General features: G+C 40.5%; 1 long non-coding RNA gene across 1 annotated transcript; it reads left to right on the top strand.

Annotated features, from left to right (window-relative positions):
• The first annotated feature begins 472 nt into the window (after nt 1–472).
• LOC122458466 lies at nt 473–17,052 on the top strand. The gene is made up of 3 exons (XR_006278523.1): nt 473–612; nt 8,763–8,765; nt 17,016–17,052. It is a non-coding gene; the product is annotated as an uncharacterized LOC122458466 (long non-coding RNA).
• The last annotated feature ends 270 nt before the right edge of the window (nt 17,053–17,322 follow it).

Here is a 17,322-nt window from a genome sequence, read left to right as displayed (position 1 = left end):
TATAGTAGGGTAAGAAAAAGTTAAAAATTACTTAGACACGTTAGATGTCTTCAAATCACCAAGTCCTGATGAAATCATCCTAGAATACTCAAGGAGCTGAATGAGGAGATATCTGGGCCATTAGTGATTTCTCTTTGAAAGTCATGGAAGAAGGAGGAGATTCCAGTGGACTGGAAAAGGACAAACACAGTGCAAATCTATAAAAAGGGAAATAAGGACAACGAGCCTGGGGAATTACAGACCAGTCAGTAACTTAACTTCAGTTCGTGGAAAGATAATGGAGCAAATAATTAACAATCAATTTGCAAACACCTAGAAAAATAAGGTGAAAGGTAACAGTCAGCATGGATTTGTGAAGAGCAAATTGTGTCAAACGAGCCTAATAGCTTTCTTTGACAGTGGAAGTGGTAGATGTGGTATATCTTGACTTTAGTAAAGTATCAGGGGTAGCTGTGTCTGTATCAACAAAAACAATAAGGAGTCTGGTGGCACCTTAAAGACTAACAGATTTATTTGGGCATAAGCTTTTGTGGGTAAAAACCCACTTCTTCAGATGCATGGAGTGAAAATTACAGATGCAGGCATTATATAATAACACATGAAGCGAAGGGAGTTACATCACAAGTGGAGATCCAGTGCTGACAGGGTTAATTTAATCAGGGTGGATATAGTCTACTCCCAATAATAGATGAGGAGGTGTCAATTCCAGGAGAGGAAAAACTGCTTTTGTAATGAGCCGGCCACTCCCAGTCCTTATCAAGCCCAAATTAATGGCTTAAATGGCTTAAATTAATGGTTAAATTTGCAAATGAATTTTAGTTCTGCTGTTTCTCTTTGAAGTCTGTTTCTGAAGTGTTTTTGTTCAAGTATAGCTACTTTTAAATCTGTTATAGAATGTCCAGGAAAATTGAAGTGTTCTCCTACTGGCTTTTGTATGTTACCATTCCTGATGTCTGATTCATGTCCACTTATTCTTTTATGTAGGGACTGTCCGGTTTCGCCAATGTACATGGCAGAGAGGCATTGCTGGCGCATGATGGCATATATAATATTAGTATTCATGCAGGTGAATGAGCCCCTGATGGTGTGGCTGATGTGGTTGGGTCCTCTGTTGGTGTTGTTAGAGTAGATATGGGGACAGAGTAGGCAACAAGGTTTGCCACAGGGATTGGTTCCTGGGTTAGTGTTTCTGTGGTGTGGTGTGTAGTTGCTGGTGAGTATTTGCTTCAGGTTGGGGGGCTGTCAGTAAGCAAGGACTGGCTTGCCTCCCAAGGTCTGTGAGACATTTTCCAGAATAAGCTGTAGATAGTTGATGATGTGCTGGAGAGGTTTTAGCTGGGGGCTGTACGTGATGGACAGTGGTGTTCTGTTATTTTCTTTGTTGGACCTGTCCTGGGTAGGTGATTTCTCGCTCTGTCAATCTGTTTCCTCACTTCCCCAGGTGGGTATTGTAGTTTTAAGAATGCTTGATAAAGCTCTTATAGGTGTTTGTCTGAGGGATTGGAGCAAATTCGGTTGTATCTTAGGGCTTGGCTGTACACAATGGATCGTGTGATGTTTCTTGGATGGAAGCTGGAGGCATGTAGGTAAGTATAGCGGTCAGTAGGTTTCCAGTATAGGGTGGTGTTTATGTGACCATCACTTATTTGCACTGTAGTGTCAAGGAAGTGGATGTCTTGTGTGGACTGGTCCAGGCTGAGGTTGATGGAAGGGTGGAAATTGTTGAAATCCAGGTGGAATTCTTCAAGGGTCTCCTTCCTGTGGGTCCATATGATGAATGTGTCATCAATGCAGTGCAAGAAGAGGAGGGGCACTCGGGGACGAGAGCTGAGGAAGTGTTGTTCTAAGTCGGCCATAAAAATGTTGGCATACTGTGGGGCCATGTGGGTACCCATAGCAGTGCCCCTAATTGAAGGTATAAGTTGTCCCCAAATCTGAAATGGTTGTGTGTGAGGACAAAGTCAGAAAGCTCAGCCACCAGGTGTGCCATGGCCTCATCATCTTGACAGCTTGTAGTCCATCCTCATGTGGAATATTGGTGTAAAGAGCTTCTACATCCATGGTGGCCATGATGGTGTTTTCAGGAAGATCACCAATACATTGTAGTTTCCTTAGGAAGTCGGTGGTGTGTCGAAGATAGCTAGGCGTGCTGGTAGCATGGGATCTGAGGAGAGAATCTAAATATCCAGATAGTCCTGCTGTAAGAGTGCCAGTGCCTCAGATGATGGGGTGTCCAGGGTTACCAGGTTTATGGATCTTGAGTAGCAGATAGAAGCCCTGGTTGGGGCTCTGGGGGTATGTCCATGCAGATTTGTTCCCATGCTGTAGCAGGGAGTTTCTTGAGCAGATGGCGTAGTTTCTTTTGGTACTTCTCAGTGGGATCAGAAGGTAGTGGCCTGTAGAATGTGGTGTTGGAAAGTTGCCTGGCAGCCTCCTGTTCATAATCCGACCTGTTCATTATGACTACAGCACCTCCTTTGTCAGCCTCTTGACTTTAGTAAGGCTTCCGATACTGTCTCACTTGACCTTCTCATAAACAAAATAGGAAAATAAAACCTAGATGGAGCTACTATAAGGTGAGTACATAACTGATTAGAAAACTGTTCCCACAAAGTAATCAGTACTTCACAGTCAAGCTGGAAGGACATATTGAGTGGTGTCCCACAGGGATCAGTTATGGGTCCAGTTCTCTTCAATATCTTCATCAATGATTTAGATCAGTGATTCCCAAACTTGTCCCACCGCTTGTGCAGGGAAAACCCCTGGTGGGCTGCACCGGTTTGTTTACCTGCCGCGTCCACAGGTTCGGCCGGTCGCGGCTCCCACTGGCCGCAGTTCGCTACTCCAGGCCAATGGGAGCTGCTGGAAGTGGTGGCAGTATGTCCCTCGGCCTGCGTCGCTTCCCGCAGCTCCCATTGGCCTGGAGCAGCAAACTGCAGCCACTAGGAGCTGCGATCAGCCGAACCTGTGGATGCGGCAGGTAAACAAACCGGCGCGGCGTGCCGGGACTTTCTCTGCACAAGCGGCGGAACAAGTTTGGGAACCACTGATTTAGATAATGGCATACAGAGTACACTTATAAAGTTTGCAGACAGTATCAAACTGGAGGGGGGGGAAGGGGTTTGCAACTACTTTGGATGATAAGATTAAAATTCAAAATGATCTGGACAAACTGGAGAAATGGTGGAAGTAAATAGAATGAAATGCAATAAGAACAAATGTAAAATATTCCACTTAGGAAGGAACCATCAGTTGCACACGTACAAAATAGAAAATGAGTGCCTAGGAAGGAATATTGCAGAAAGAGATTTGTAGTTGATCATAGTGGATCACAAGCTAAATATGAGTGAAGAGAGTAACACTGTTGTGAAAAAAGCAACCATCATTCTGGGATGTAGTAGCAGGAATGTTGTAAGCAAGACATGAGAGAGAATTCTTCCACGTTACTCTGTGCTAATTAGGCCTCAGCTGGAATATTGTGTCCTGTTCTGGTGCCACATTTCATAAAAGATGTGGGCAAATTGGAGAAGGTCCGGAGAAAAGCAACAAAAATCATTAAAGGTCTAGAAAACATAACCTATGAGAGAAGATTGAAACAATTGGGTTTATTTAGTCTGGAGAAGAAAAGAGAGACAGGGGATGTGATACCTGTTTTCAAGTACATAAAAGGTTGTTGCAAAGTAGAGGGAGAAAATTGTTCTTGTTAACCTCTGAGGATAAGACAAGAAACAGTGGGCTTAAATTGCAGGAAGGGCAGTTTAGGTTGGACATTAGCAAAAACTTCCTAACTGGCAGTGTGGTTAAGCGCTAGAATAAATTGCCTAGGGAAATTGTGGAATCTCCATCATTGGAAATTTTAAGAGTAGGTAAGACAAACACCTGTCAGGGATGGTCTACATAATACTTAGTTCTGCCTTGAGTGCCGGGGGACTGGTCTAGAAGACCTCTCTGGGTCCATTCCAGTCATTTGATTCTACAAAGTATTTTTTCACACAGCGTACAGTCAACTTGTGGAACTCCTTGCCAGAAGATGTTGTGAAGGCCAAGACTATAACAGGATTCAAAAACGAAGTAGATAAATTCATCGAGGATAGGTCCATCAATGGACAGTGATGGTGCCCCTAGCTTCTGTTTGCCAGAAACTGGGAATTGGTAACAGGGGATGGATGATTTGATGATTACCTGTTCTGTTCATTCCCTCTGAAGCACCACTGTGAGAAGACAGGATACTGGGCTTTGGTTTGACCCAAACCAAAATGGGGTTTTTCACAACAGTGTTACTCTCTCCACTCATATTTAGCTTGGAATCCACTACGATCAACTACAATATTTGGTTTGGTTCTTATGATTTTTGTCCTTCATTTGGAAATTGTCCTTATTTTGATGTAGACTCTGTTTTGATACGTGAGATCAGAAAAGCCTTAGCCTAAGTGCCCAGGGATAATTTAGTTTTTCCTCATCTTATGCTTATCTGAATTATATCACACTTGGCAGTTTTGCTTTCCATGATTTATACCTGTCTTTTAGGCTTTTTTATTAAACAGCTCTGTGGGATTGGTGACACAGACCAGCTAAACGGGTTTCATACAGCTTTTGCTTTTGGAAATCTATTCTATTTTTTCCTTCCCTTTTGTCATCAGTGACTAAACCTCATTGTCTCATTTTATAGCCAAGGAAACAGGCAACTCAGGCATTAGAGCGGCCACCCTCCTTTTCCCTCCTCCCCACCTTCAAACTATGATCATTGTAAAGGAACATAACTACGGGTAGTTGTTCTGGTAGAATGTGAGTTGTTGTTGTTTTTCTTCCATTATTTTTCAGTGTGTGCGCTCAAACTTCATCTTCTCTAAGGAGAAGGACAAATCATTTCACTCATGCTGCTTTTTATACCAAAGAATAGAAAATACATGATCCTGTTAACATCACATGTCAAAATATACAAACAAAATATCCTTAAATCAACAAGTCATACCTGCTTCCATTGTTCATCCGCAAGTCCATTTCTAACAAGCCTAATTCAAGTCTAAGCCCTAGTCTACACTAGGCGTTGAGGTCAAATTTAGCGGTGCTATATCCATGTAACCCTGCACCCGTCCACATGACGAAGCCCTTTTTCTCGACTTAAAGGGCTCTTAAAATCGATTTCCTTACTCCACCCCCGACAAGGGGATTAGCGCTGAAATCGTTTTTGCTGGGTCGAATTTGGGGAACTGTGGACGCAATTAGATGGTATTGGCCTCCGGGAGCTATCCCAGAGTGCTCCATTGGGACCGCTCTGGACAGCACTCTCAACTCAGATGCACTGACAGGTAGACAGGAAAAGGCCCGCAAACTTTTGAATTTCAATTTCCTGTTTGGCCAGTGTGGCAAGCTGCAGGTGACAATGCAGAGCTCATCAGCAGAGGTGACCATGATGGAGTCCCAGAATCGCAAAAGAGCTCCAGCATGGACCGAACGGGAGGTATGGGATCTGATCACTATATGGGGAGATTTCAGAGTAGCAGCCATGTTAGTGTGTATTCGCAAAAAGAAAAAGAGTACTTGTGGCACCTTAGAGACTAACAAATTTATTTGAGCAGAAGCTTTTGTGAGCTACAGCTCACTTCATCAGATGCATTTGGTGGAAAATACAGAGGGGAGATTTATGTACACACACAGAGAACATGAAACAATGGGTTTTATCATACACACTGTAAGGAGACTGATCATTTAAGATGAGCCATCACCAGCAGCGGGGGGGGGGGGGGAGGAAAACCTTTCATGGTGACAAGCAAGGTAGGGTATTTCCAGCAGTTAACAAGAACATCTGAGGAACAGTGGGGGGTGGGGTGAGGGGGGGAGAAATAACATGGGGAAATAGTTTTACTGCTGAATTGGAATTAATTTGCAAACTGGATACAATTAACTTAGGCTTGAATAGAGACTGGGAATGGATGAGTCATTACACAAAGTAAAACTATTTCCCCATGTTATTTCTCCCCCTCACCCCACCCTCCATGACCCTGAGAACATACTCAAGTGGCTGCTGCCCATGCTGCCCTGGCTTCAACGCCCTGATTTCAGTGTAGGTGTATCCTAAGACAGCTGTTGTGATAGTCATAGAGAAGAGGTACTAGAAGAGGATGAGAGTGACTTTTGTTAATTGAGGGAGGCCCCGTGCTGTGCTTGGCTCTTTCAGCAGAAAAGCAGTAAAAGCTATTAATTGAGCAGCATGTCAGTCACAGTCTGTTCTGTGGACAGCCTGTAAATGTCTGGCCTGTTTTTTAGACTGGCATGTCTTAAACTGTTCTATGAACAGTGGGTTTGATCTTCAGACAGTGTAACTCATTGAAGCTATGACAGTTTATACCAGCCGAGAATATGGCTCAGTGTGTCAAATTCAGCTCATTGAGAACAAAGAAGTTGTACCTCTGTTCTGTTGTGCATGATCAGCTGGTATTTCTTATGTTTTATATCTGAAGAGCTTTGTTTGTGGTCAGAGTCAGTATAAATCTATTAATTCAGGTACTTAATCTGGTCAGAGGTAATATATTTGGTAGAGATGGTCTGCGTTAGATCTAAATTCTTGTAATTATTTCGAGCAGTGTAACTCATTGTGGGCAGTTTGTGTAATTTATGGAGTTAATCTGGTTACAGCGGCTCTGTGCAGTCTATACAAATCACACATCATATTTTAATTACATTGCCACTCTGCTTTGCAATCAACCTGTGAAAATTCCAAGGTTATTTAACTGTTAATTAAACTACAGACCTTTTTCCTTTACACCTGGACATCAGAAATATAAGCACCACTAATAAAGAGTCCAGAAATCTTTTGCAAATGAAATGGAGCACTTTGATTAGGAAATGGCTCTGCCAAACTTTTGCAGCCACATGAGTCAAGTCTATGTAGACATGTTACCCTCTCCTATATACAGATGACTATGGAAACAGAATAATAGAATATTAGGGTTGGAAGGGACCTCAGGAGGTCATCTAGTCCAACACCCTGCTTAAAGCAGGATTAATTCCCAACTAAATCATGTTCAGGGAAGGAAGGTGAGAGTGAAGAGTAAAGTAGAATTAAACTGTGTTCCCCCCAATAATTTTTCTATTTGTTTACATTCTCTTTTAAATGTATAAAAAATGCTAAAGGCTACACTAGAAGCTAAGGCCTACAGTGGCTTTCAAGCATGGATTTTATGAGCTAGTTCCTTCACTTCTTATCTATGTGGTAATTCTATAGAGTGGGTAACTAGCAATGCGGATGAAGTGCAGATGATTATGAATGCTCCCAAGATTCATGGGTGGATACTGTATTTGGGGGGTGGGGTCAAACACACAAAAACGTAAAAGTTATTTGGTTTCAAGTTCCATTTTTAAAACATCATGTCACATCTCAGCACAGATTCATCAAAAGTTTGACAGACATACCAGTTTGAGGCAGTGAAGGTCATAGTTTTTATGCAAAACCAGGTGAAATGAAAAAGATTTAGAATGAGTTTTCCTTTAATGATTGTAGCTTATTGGAACCCAGAATTCAAAATGAAATATGAGAGATGTGACTCCACATACACTGAAGTAAAAAGAAAAGATTTTCAGGAAAAGAAATCACTGAGTTTTTAAAAAAGAAAAGGAGTACTTGTGGCACCTTAGAGACTAACAAATGTATTAGAGCATAAGCTTTCATGAGCTACAGCTCACTTAAGCAGCTTTAATTGTAGCCAAATGCAGCAAACTTTTTTTCTTAAGGTATATGACAGATTTTCCTGCCCCAATAACACTGTTGATTAGAATGCCATTCCTACCAGAACCATATAGTCTAACGTTGATTTCTTTAAATCTATTTTCTCTTTTCTCATTTTCTTCAGTTGCTGTATTTCCTTCCCATTTATTTTCCCCAACTCTCAAAATAATCTCCTCTTCTACATTTTTCTGCAGATCTTAGAATCTGCCTCATTTTTCTGATACTTATATTAACTTGATCTTCAAAATACTTTGCTTTAAGATCTAGTTTTTAAATTCTGCTTTCAATTGTTTCTTCTTCTTTTTCAACTGCAAGTGATTAGATATTCAAAAGAATATCAATAAAATTCTTGTTTTCTACCATTAAGGTTTTTTTTTTCACAAATAACCATCATGCTATAAACAGTAAACACACTGAATAATGAAACTTGCCATCATGCTTACCTTACATCACAGGAACTATACACTTTCTATTTCTAAACTCTATTACATGAGAATTTATAATTAAATAACTTCATCTGTGGAGTTTAAGATATATTTTGTTAGAATATACACAATTAGGTCCTGTTATTACTGTCAGATCTGTTCCTGGGATCTCCTACACATGGATTTTGTTTTTCCTTTTAATGGGTCACTGCAGCTTTTATAGGTTTATGGGTTGTTAATGGAGGATCTGCTCAAATAATCCCATCCTCCAAAAATATGAGTGTGTTTATAGAGGCTAACAAATAATACTTGATCTGGAAAGATAAGGGTGGGCAGAGAAACAATAATAACATAACATTTTCAATGTCTCATAGCTGCCCTGATTGCCTTTTGTTACACGTTCCCCACCTCAGGTCACAACCCACCAGCTGAAAAAAACATTAAGCTAGCAAATAGGGTTCTGGGCTGGTACTCAAGATACACAGGTTCAATTTCTAGCTCAACTAAAGACTTCCTGTAGAATCTCAGGTGACAAGTCACTTAATCTACATACTGTCTCTCTCCTACATCTGTCACATTGGTCCTTCCAAAAAAAAAAAAAAAAAAAAAAGAGGGTTGCCCAAAAGTAGGTGAAACTGGCACAAGGCATTCCAGATTATTTTATTAAAAATTCAAAACATTTTAAATGCTTGAAACAAATAAACAAACGTTTCAAGTCAAAGAATGTTTCATTCCTCCCAACACCCCTCACCCTAAGTTTTTAATTGGCTGTAAAATTTTGGTTTTGGTCTTGTCACGTGAGATTCTACAGGAAGTCTTTAGTTGAGCCAGAAATTGAACCTGCATCTCTTGAGGTGGGGAAGGTGTAACAAAAGGCAATCAGGGCAGCTGTGAGACATTGAAAATGTTATGTTATTATTGTTTCTCTGCCCACCCTTACCCTTTCAGATCAATTATTATTTGTCAGCCTCTATAAACACACCCACACACAATACAGGTTGATCACTGTTATCATTGCTATGTTTTTACTCTTTAATAATAAGAGTGGAGTGAAGTCTTTTTACTTTGAGTAAGCAGTTGCCAGCCTGAAAAGGTAGATAAACTCTGTACCCAGGCCATCCTTCCTTGTTCTAGCTACAGCTGTTTTTCTTTCCATACAGTTCAATTTACAGAGACAGATTATTGGTCTGTTTATAATTTCAATTTGTAAACATTCCCCAAACCTTGCAGATTGTGGGCACGATAGTAGGGCATATCCAAGTGGAGACTTTATGTCTCTTACTGACTAGGGAGTGTCATCCTGTACTCCATGGCAACACAACTCCACTGAAGGTGCCCTATCAGAGATTGTCCTGGATGTTGCTGCCCCTAGAATCGCCCTGAAATAAAGGGTCTCCCTCTGTAAAAGGGGCACAATGTAAGAGTTAATGCGGACTGGGGATCACAACCTTTCGGCGAACCCTTCAAGAAGATATATAGGCAGTGTTGTGTTGGCAGCTAGCTCCAAACACCCAGCAACAAAGGGAAAGGGAGAGCTGAATGCAGGAGGGCCTCCTCCAGGATTATATCACTGGGGAACAATCTGTCCCTTCCCTCTTAGAGAGAGGAGACTGCATCACAGAGTGTCCTTGGCTGTGGGGCATCATGGAAGATGTCCAGCCAAGGAGCTGGCCCATAGAGAAGTATGGGGACATGAGGTACCATGTAATTCAATTACCAGGAGGCACTGTGACAACCAAATAAAAATGTCATTTTTAGGCATTTGAATTTTTTGGTCAAAAACTGAAATTTTGAGCAGGAAGATTCTTTTTTAGGTGTGTGTGTGGGGGGGATATTTTAATCAAACCCCAATTTTCTATCAAAACAGTTCCAATGGAAAATGAGGCAAGTAGGGTCAAGAGTTGGTTTAGGTAGGAAGAGACTAAAATATGCTCGTATTTTGAGATTCTCTCTTCTCTCTCTTTCTCTGTTTCAGAACTGCAAGTACAGCGTTATGCAAGAATCTCCCTTCATAACGAATGGTAGTTATTTAGCTTCAGTTGCTGTTCTATGTGATGCTCCTAAACTATTACATGATTGGTTAGCCTTTCAGATACCTTGGTAATAGCAATCCCTCCATAAAAACAAAACAATATTTCACAAAAATAAAAATAACACACTTTTTCAGCTTGGCTGGCATTTAATGTACATTTTTCCACATTGTTTTTCTCCATTAAACATTCCTTGACTCAAACACTGTAGCATAAGCAATGAACAATAGCTTAGCTTGAGATGTGCAAAACATTACAGAAGTCCAGTGTCTTTAAACCTCATCTCCTGTAGCAGAAAGGTGTAAGATAATTTTTAGTGTTAAAAAATGAGGTCTGATTTTGTAAATCCATTGCTGTGAATCCTATAATGTTAGCTGTAAGCACAATGGCTTGTTATTTGTAACTTATATTCAAATTAATAGGTGCAACGCCACTAGTCAAAAAATGATGATTGCTCAGAGCATGTTTTATGTTCTGATCTTTTCTTTGATAGGGCACTCTCAAGTTTTTAAGTTGGGTTTTAAGTGCCTCTGAAGGAGGCATGGTTGAAGGAGACAGTTCTCTTGACCTGAGTTAAGTATTCTTTGCACAAAGATCTACTCAGCAGAAGGCCTTTCTGCAATATACTAATGTAGCTTACCAAAAAAATCAGAAGAAGAAGAAATGTAATTTGGACTGGTCACATGGACTACTGGAAGCCAGCCATGTAACCAGAAACTAAAAGCTTTGTTACAGATAAATATCACAACTATTGTCATTTTAAGGCAATGATGGATTATAGGTGCATGGAAAATTTATCCTTTCCTAGCTGACTTGACTTAAAGATCTCCTGAAGCACTTTGCCTGTCTGTATTGCACATAGCACTTTAAAAGTTTCTAGATTCCTTCCAGATTCAAAAGGGAAATCCAATCTATTTCTTAATTATTCCTCGTAGTTGACTGAGCCTGGCATTGTTTGCTTGTGCACTCTTGTATTTATCCCCACTACGAAGTTTACTCTTCTTTTTCTTATCACAAAAAGTAGCTTTTTAATAATTTATTTTTTCTTTGTTTAAAATAGGATATCCTGTTAAGGATACACATATTAGATTATATATATTTTCTATCTTGGATATATGGAGAAGCTGTGTGAGTAGTAATTATTTTTCTGCATCCATCACTAGCAATTCAGATCTTTAACAAGAACAGAGAGTTAAAGATTTAGGAAGATGACAGCTGTGGCTAACATGGGTAACAATTTTGAACAATGACATAGTGAAAGTTAAACTAATGATTTTAAAGTGCCTTTTAAAACCATGTCCTAAGTGGGCCTCCTGTGAACTGTATTAATCACTTACAGATCTTCCACACCAATATACTTTGTCGCTAAAATTCACATTCATTTATTTATAGATGTTACTCTGGTTCCCATCTCCATAACTTATAAGTATCTCACATTCCTTATGCCTTCAAAAGAAAAGGCCACCCTTTTGAAAATTGTGCCCTTAATACAGAACCTAAACTGATCAGCAGTGAGAAGTAAAGTGATGGTAGCATCATAAGTGACAAAGCACTCTTGAAAGATTGAGTAGGAGCAATGTATATGTTCAGAGAAGAGATGAGAAATTTGAAGTAAACAGAAAATGCACTGGTAGAAGTTAAAGAATAATACAGGTAGTCTACAAAGATAATTCAGGCAGTCTATAAAATATTCCCACCACTGATATTATAAAAATAGATAGATCTAGCACTCAGACATATAACTCCACAATTTCAATATAAATTCAAATCGTCTGTGTGCTCACGTTACCCACATTGTATAAAAATGTCTTCTGATATTGTACTTGCAAAAATGACATGTTTACATATACATACAAATGCACCTGTTTATAAACACAATCTGCATTTGCAAGAGCAATTTGGTATTTACATCAACAAATCAGGTAACTAATGTAATGGATTGTTAGATGTTGGTTCATTCATTCATTCATTTCTAGAGCTGATTTAAAATTTCTGTGTAGAGTTTTTGACAAAAGTTTGAAGCTTTTCCATTTTTGCCTGTCTCTATTCATTATCAGATCTGCATCTGTAATATTTATCTGTGTGTGCAGATACAGGGTTTGCATGCCAAATATATGATCTGGAAATGATTTAGAAAACTCAACCCTAAGAATTTTAGGATCTTTGTAGGGAAGGGTCAGTGTTCTGGGCACGTCAAACACCCCAATCTTTTTCATCTTATGGTCTTACGGTCCACCCAGAAACTTTTATTGAACATCAAAGATTACGTTACAGCAGTTAAAAGAGACTGGCTTGTAATGAATGTATGACACCCCCAACCGCCCGCAACATGCTGGAGCTGTGATTCTAACACTCGCCTTTTTCTCAGCTAATTAGGAATAAGTGGATGTGCCCATAGTGTACATTGGTATCTTGTCTTCTAGAATGGTTTTGAATTAACTCTTTTTAAAGAGGACAGTCCAAAGGACTATAAACAGGACACTTTGCCACATGTGAAACCAGTGCAGTTGCAATCAGTGGAGGTACTCAATCTAGTTTCCCCTCCCTTAAACACTCTTCCACACACTCTCGCCCCATGTAACTAGGAGAGGGCTTTTGACAGGAAATTGTCATTAAGGGTCCTTTACTCAGGAATATGTTTCCTTGTACAGTCCACCAGGGACCCTATCCACATGAATAAGCGCTCATCATCATGCATAAGTGTTGAATAACTAGGTTGTCTATGTAGCATTTAGGGAATATCTCTCAAATAATTGTTTTTTGTTAAAATGGAGGGGGGGGAGGTTCTAAGTTTTCCCTCTATAAAGATCTCAAATGGGCCTCCAGTTTTGAACTGCCCCAAACCACTGTAAGCATAAGTTCGCAAGCAAAAATATTTTATAGCATAGACATCTGAATAGCTTCAATCAGGTGTTGATCATTAACATGCATCAAAAGCTCTCCAAAAGCTCTCTCTCTCTCTCTCTCTCTGAAAAAACTGCAGGAACAAATTGGAGGCTACAATTTGAAAATGAGACTCCAAATCCACAAGCACTCTATTCAGTTCCTCTACTGCAAAATAAAATGCAAATAAGTGTTTTGTTGCCATATGTTCTACTCTTGATCTTTTAAAAGCCATATGTTTTTAGTTCTGCTGTCTGAAGAAATCTCATATGTGGAAACTCTTCTCCAGAGATTTGAACAATCAAATTACTATTCTGTCTGGAGTTGAGTATTAAAAATGATCCTTTCAGTGTTTTTACAATAGGAATTTAGTATTTGTATAACACAGAAAAGAAGGTAAAATTGAAAGAGCACTTCTGATGATCGGTACATATGTTGTGATAAACCCTGATGGACCTACTGACTTGAAGAAGTATCAGATGAAAGGAGCGTAACTCCCTCTCAGTGCTAGCACTTAGCTGAGTTTATGGATCCACTAGTCATACATGCGATGCATTAGATTCACAGGGCATTAAGGCTAAGATGATTACCTGGCTTATATTTATGGAGATGATAGATATTAGAGTCATATAATACTGAGTTTGAGTGTGGTTGGCCACATTTTTGTCAATATAATAAAAAGATGTACCTGGACTTCTATTTGGCACTTAATATCCCTTCCTACTCCCCAAAATCTATGCATCTTTCTGGCGTAATTCATGAAACACGGATAGTTGTGACTTTAAAATAGGAAAATCGGACATAATGTGAAGCTGGCACTTGACATCATCTACTAGTGAAAACTATGCAACTTCATAAATCTTAGATTCACGTTGTGGGACAAGTAAATGTAATAACTGCATATTTCCAGCTCATGAATTCAAACTAGTTATTTGCAACATGGAAATCTTATTTAAGAACTATGACCTTAATGTTTAAAGACTTCATATACTCTAACAATGACAAATACCTTAGCTGATTGCCACAGGGTCTAACCTACTGTACTTGGCTTTAAAAAAACTTAGAGCAGATAAGGGAGTTTTATTGCTCAAGTTTCAATGCAGTTAAATTATTTGTCTGGCTATTGTGTCTAATAAAAAGTTAGATGTTGATAGTTTTAAGTTACATGTGTCTGTTGAATGTAGATGTATGTGTATTGCCAAGGTTAATTCCTGTGGGTGGCACTACCTGAGTAGCCACAATATCACATTAATGCATACGCTCAGATATGTAGAAAATGTGCCTTGGGATGTAATAAAGATCTTTTAAATCATGTATAAAGTTTATTAATCAAATGCACATTTGATCAAAACTAGAACCATACATAAACCCTTTTTTAAAGTTTCAGTAAGGTACAACCATTACATTTCTGCTCAATGAATTTCTCATTCCAGTTGAGCCTGGGAACAGAAATTTCAAGAAATAGATGGTCTTGTCGGATTTGTTGCCTGAGTCATCTATGAATAATAAAGAACTTCCTATTCAGCACCCAAGACACAAAACAACCCCAAATACTCTGACTCTATGTTCTTCTACTAATTTTTCCCACTATTTTTTATTTGGAATACCTGAGGGTCAGGAGCCTGGGGTTCTATTCAGTCTTTGCCACAGATTAACTTGGGAGAGTCCCTTGAGGCTTCCAAAAGTTACACCAGGACCAGACTAATCTGTACTGTCCCAGGATGCACAGAGTGCTCTTTGACTACAACTCTGTACCTGGCTAAATAATGTGTGTGTCCACTGATTTCCTCTCCAAAAGTGGAATTAACCAAAATCCATTCAAAAGCTAAATCATTTGGGCTTGCCCAGGATTCTGCAGCCAAACAAAAGTACTACTCACTCCTCCTTACCAAAAATTAAAAGATTGTACAAGCTGTGGGTATGACAGCTGGTACTTGCTAAAAGAGCTGAGTGATTAATGGATATTTTTGTTCAATGGCTGTTCTGAAAAATAAAAAAAATAGTTTTTGCTTTGGGTCAAACCATTTTTTTTTAATTTTAACAGCATTGAAATGTTGGAAAATATTTTGAGTTGGGTTGAATAAGTTTTTTTTAACCTGACTTGAAAGCAGAGGAGGACTTGATTCAGAAAATGAGGGCATGGGCAAGACAGAGGGCAGGCACAATGAAGGAGGTGAGAAGGAAGAGGTGGTAGTGATGGTCTTGGTCTCATAACTTTTCATCAGTGGTTAGGGCTTATCTGGGATTTGGGAGAGCTGAGTTTAGTTCTTCCATCTTGGAATATATAAACCTGTAGCGGGGCAAGCACCTCACTCCAGGGAGAAAGGGGTTAAAACCAGCTCTGGGAAAGGGCTGTCACAAGGAGCCAATTAGGCAAAGGCAGGTAGCTGAGAATCCAGGCCCGGTAGGGCTGGTATAAAAAGGGTTGTGAGCTAGGAGACAGGCAGTCTCACTCCATCCTTGGGGTGGGAAGGACCGGGCTGCCTGGGAGTATAGGGTACCTTCAAAAGAGCAGTGCTGGAGAAGGGGCAGGCTGATCTGGGGAGCTCAGGCCTGGTGACCTCGTGAGCTGTGGCCTGACAGGAAGGCCTAAGGAGGTACTGGGGCTAGAGGGAAAGGCAGCACATCCAACCCCCTAGCCAGTGATGAGTAGCCACTTCAGACTGCAGTTTGCCCTTGAGGGAGGGGGTTAGATGAAGACTGGCAGTGGGTCACTGAGGCCAGGTGGGCTCAGGAGAGTGGGGTTCACTGGGCAGCACCCCCAGGTAAGGGGCACTGTGATTCGGGAGGGATATGGGGCCTATATGTTGTGGAGATAAAAGGACTGCAGAGGAGTAGGTAATAGAGGACAAGACACTGGCCCATAGAGGATGCTCCAGGGCTGAGAGAGCTAATTCCTGGACGACCAGCAGGAGGCGCCATGCCAGTGAGTCAGGGATATGTTACAAAATCCTATGTTGCTCCTGTCACGAAGGGGTTAACAGTGAGCCTGACTTTTCTTCTCAGCTTCAGCTAATTTCTGGACTTGTAACAGTTGTGGGGTGGTGGATGGATAAAAAAGACTGCAGTGCAGAAGACAAATGGTCTTCCAGAGAGACTCCTGAGAGGAAACTCCTTCAGCAACTGAATGGCAGTAAGCCAGCTAGGAAATGTGACTTCCAGAGTCGGAGAATCAGAATATGAGTATGGGAAAAGTCAACAGAAGATGTGAGGAAGGAAGGAAGCAGCAAGGGATTGGGAGTTGCAGCTGCTTCATACAGAGTCTCTGGGCTGGAACTCAGAGGAGTGGTTGGCACTGGTTTTCCCCTACCATCCCCAGTAGAGAGAATACTAAGGGGTCTGGAACAAAGCGGTCAGGACCCCATGTGGGGCCTGGGACTATCAATCATTCACTAGGGACACTGGTCTTCTAGTTCACCACTCTCTTCACTGCCCCAGAAGGGGATAGACTACTACTGACCTAGCCAGCTGGAGTCATAACAGGAAACCGCCACACACAGAACTAGATGGTTATTGGTAGGATGGGGTAAACTGAGCCAGACTCAGCCCAACACCCACTGCATCCATGGTAGGGCACTAATGGCTGAAGGCAGCCATGGACATCCTTCTTCTACCTGCTCTAAGGAAGGGATTTGAACTTAGGTTCCCACATTTCAGGAGAGTGCCTTCCCCACTGGAATATGGGATATTCTGATAGGGAAAGCGGGTGTCTCTTTCAATTTCTCCTGTTTAAACTGTTCCACCTTGTGTAGATAATTAAATAGCCATTGGAGCAGAGACTTGGGTCTCCCACAGGCCCATGTGAGTACCCTAACCACCAAGCTATAGTCATTCTTACTCTTTTTCCTTAGCCCAATGACTATTCTTTGTCATTCATAGTGGCAATTGATAGGCATTTATGATAGGTTTCAGAGTAGCATCCGTGTTAGTCTGTATTCTCAAAAAGAAAAGGAGTACTTGTGGCACCTTAGAGACTAACAAATTTATTAGAGCATAAGCTTTCGTGAGCTACAGCTCACTTCTTGAGCTGTAGCTCACGAAAGCTTATGCTCTAATAAATTTGTTAGTCTCTAAGGTGCCACAAGTACTCCTTTTCTTTTTGAGCATTTATGATAGCCGTTTTGTGACTGTAGTCTGAAAAATTGAAATGTTTCAGTAATGTCAAAACAAACCAGTTCATTTCAATGTTACCAAAACATTTCAATTTTCAGTTTGGTCAAAACTATTCAGTCAATTCATCACAAATTCATGAGTAGTT

Source organism: Dermochelys coriacea, chromosome 2 (assembly GCF_009764565.3).
Source record: "Dermochelys coriacea isolate rDerCor1 chromosome 2, rDerCor1.pri.v4, whole genome shotgun sequence".
Lineage (NCBI taxonomy): Eukaryota > Metazoa > Chordata > Testudines > Dermochelyidae > Dermochelys > Dermochelys coriacea.
The sequence above is the reverse complement of the archived record's forward strand: the minus strand, read 5'-3'. Positions and strand labels throughout refer to the sequence as shown.